This window comes from Rhinolophus ferrumequinum, chromosome X, assembly GCF_004115265.2.
Source record: "Rhinolophus ferrumequinum isolate MPI-CBG mRhiFer1 chromosome X, mRhiFer1_v1.p, whole genome shotgun sequence".
Classification (NCBI taxonomy): domain Eukaryota; kingdom Metazoa; phylum Chordata; class Mammalia; order Chiroptera; family Rhinolophidae; genus Rhinolophus; species Rhinolophus ferrumequinum.
Genome location: NC_046284.1, coordinates 2,861,679 through 2,865,147, shown reverse-complemented (window position 1 = coordinate 2,865,147; position 3,469 = coordinate 2,861,679).

Genomic DNA, 3,469 nt, shown 5'->3' with positions numbered 1-3,469 from the left:
CCTAGGCTCCTTTCTGTGAGAGGCACCACCCTCCTGCTTGCTGTGTTCTCTGAGACTTGCTGGGATTCCCGCAAGCCAGGGCCTGGGCTAAGAAAGCTGGAATTTATTACTCGCTCAACATGGCCTGACTTCCAGAGGCTGGGTTTGAGCCTCTTGCTTGCCCTTCCTGGGGACTCACATCTCTTGCCTTGTTCCAGCTCATTCAGTTCCTCCCTCCCAGGTGTTCACCCCCTTCAACACCCGCTTGCTGGCAGACATTCTTGTGAGCCCTCCCCCTTAGTCACCACTCCCTCTGAAACCACTACTGCAGCCTCACACCTCCTGCCTTTTATCTTGCCCCAGAAGCTGAGCCCTCTGGTCCCTTAATTGTTCAAGTTGCTCTTTTCTGAACTCACTCCAATTGAGCTCCATAAATTGAAGATAATTGGACTATCTCACTCAGGTTATGAGCCCCTGGGGCCGTGTCTTCTTGGTCTGGCACAGCGCTGCTCAGAAAGGGGGGTGGCAAGGGGAAGGGCACAGAGGAGCCAACCTAGGGGTCTGGCTCAGACCCTTGGGGAGAAGGCACAGGGTCACATACAAACATTCCTCCACCAGCTAAACTGCACCCTCGATCCCTGCTCCCTGCCCTGGTCCTCACAGGTCACACTGTGAGGAGACAGCCCTTCTCCACCAACAATGTTGAAAGCAACTGTCTGGTATATAAAGTGGTCTTTTCACTAGTGTCCAAGAAGTTCTAGGATTCTGGATAAAAGAAAGACCCTCACCTGAAATCTATGTAACTTTACTAACAATTGTCACCCCGATAAACTTTAAGTAAAAAAAAAGAAAGACCCTCTTTGGGGACCACCTGAGTGAGTCACCAGTGAAGAGCCAGAGGCTTATGAGGGGAAACTCTGACTGAGGAAGAATCCCAGGCCACTTGTCGTGAACATGTTGCGTTCCACACAATAAGATCTTCCCAGAGAAGTGTATGTTGCCACCCACCTTGGACACTGCTAAGAAGGTTGACTTGGCCACATCTAAGGTATCCAGGGAGATGGGAATAATTGTTGCTCTAAGGGGTGGTCAGAACAAGGAGTGAGGGGCTGAAGAAATAAGGTTTTGCTCCAAACGCAGGACTCCTTCTCTGCCCACCGTCTCATGACATCCCATTGTCTTGGTACTGCAGTGGACCAGGACATATCCTGGAGCAGCTTTTTGGCCAATCTCCCTGGACATGGGCGATGTTGTTTCCCCACCACCACCGAAGTCATGCTGCACAGAGTTATCCCTTCTACTTCCCATTTTGTCAAAACTCCTGTCACTGTCCATCAATACTCCTGAAGGCAGTGGAGCCCACCATCACACCTTTAGGCACACAGCCTGGCACAAAGTAAATGGCTGTTGAGTAAATAAGTGAATTAATGGATGCAATAATTGTGGTCTGAATTCATCCATGCTTTAGACCTCTTCAAAATCTACCTTTTTCCTTCCCTAGTGGGTCTAACATCATAGCATTCCCTCATGGGAAGTGACAATGGGAGGTCATACTGTCTGTCCTGTTGCCTCTAGTTGGGACTGCATCCAAATGCCCCAAAGTGGAAGGTTTCTAAGACTCTCATAAAATGAGGCCAAGAGGGAAGCCGTTGGGCTGTAGTTGAAAGATCACTCAAACTTGGGATCAGAAGATCTGATATGAGATCTGCTCTTGTACTTACTAGCTAGAACCTAAATTATAAGGAGGAAATGAGGCTTTGTGTGTCACTCCAGAGAGCATTTGGACATCCATTCATTCCACAAAACTTTACTGAATACCTAGTATGTCCCAAGTACTGTTCTAAAGGCTTTCCATCAATCTGGCTGCTAGGTGAAGTAATCATTGAAGAGCAAGAGTGCAGACAGGGAGAGAAGTTAGGAGGCTGCATCACTACCATGTTTCCCCCAAAGTAAGACCGGGTCTTATATTAATTTTTGCTCCAAAAGACACACTAGGGCTTATGTTCAGGGGATGTCATCCTGAAAAATCATGCTAGGGCTTATTTTCCAGTTAGGTCTTATTTTTGAGGAAACACGGTAGTGATGAGAGATAAAAACCTGAATGGAGGCAGCAGAAATGGAGAGAATAGACACTTTGGAGACCTATTTAGGACATAGAATTGATAGGACGGGATGGTTAATCAGAGGTGGGGATTGTGGGAGAAAGGACACTCTAGATAACTATACCCAGTTTTCTGTTGTGAGAGACTGAGTGGATAATGGTGTCACCAATAAAGACGAAAAACATGGGCTCTAGTTTCATAGTTTGATGGAAGAGGATTTAGGGAGATAATGAGCTTGGTTTGGGACGTGTAAAATTGGAGAAAGAGAAGGAGGAGAGATCCAATAGACAGTTAAATACATAGGTCTAGAGCTCAGCCAAGAGGCTTGACTGGACAGAGTTCTGGGAGTCCTCAGTGTGAGGCTATCTAGGGGAAATGATGAGGGCTAAGGACAGAACATTCAAATCTGCCAACTTTTAAAATACATAGAAAAGACTATGTATGATGTAGCGGTGAAGACAGAAGAAGCAGTCCGAGAGGTAGGTGGTGAGCCATGGTAGAGGAAAATCATGAGAGCCAAAGGAACTTTTCAAAAGGCAGAATTGGTTAGCACAGGTGGTGTGGAGAAGAGTTCCAATGGAAGAAAGATCTGGAAATGTCCCTTTGGATTCCGCCCTGACCATTGCCCATGGAGTTAGTGGAGCAGTGGGAGCCTGGTAGCAGTAGTTTGAGCAGCAACTGAGAAGTGAGGAATGGAGACACTGAATTAGACTACTCTTTCAAGAAGCTTAGCTGAAATCAAATAAATGAAGATGGTAGATGATGGAAAATACAAGCTCGAGAGAGAGTTTTTAGAACACGAGACACGTGTGTGTGTGTACACGTGCATAGTCTCAGGGGAAGAAAGCAGCAGAGGTTGAAGACTCAGTAAAGGAGTCATGATGATAGTATCCAGAGCACACACTAATTAGCCTCGTGCAGGAAAAGAAACACTCCTCTCAGAGCAAAAAGAAAGAGGAAAGGACTCTAGGAGGTGCAAATGAGCTTATAGCTGTGGAAGGGGAGCTCACACACATGGCCTCTATACAAAAAGGGGCAACGGTTTAGAATAGTGATGAAAGGAAATGGGAGACAGAGTTGAATAGAAATCAAAGGATCAACAGTGTTCAGAGAGCAACTAAAATTAGAAATCAGACATTTGTAGTGGTACCCATCTGACTGGCATCCCGTTTTTCTCCAGAAGTTCTGGCAGAACAGAGAAGGCAGATTTTCCAGTTGATTTGTAAGGTAAGTGCAATAGACAGGCAAGAGAACTTGGGTGGTGAAGTTATACTGGTGAGAATGATCCACCACAGGAGCCAGGATATATAGATAAAGAAGCAAGGGTGGGTGACTGCTAATAAATTAGGAGAATATGGTGGGGTCAAGGTCTGAAGTTGCAATGAGAT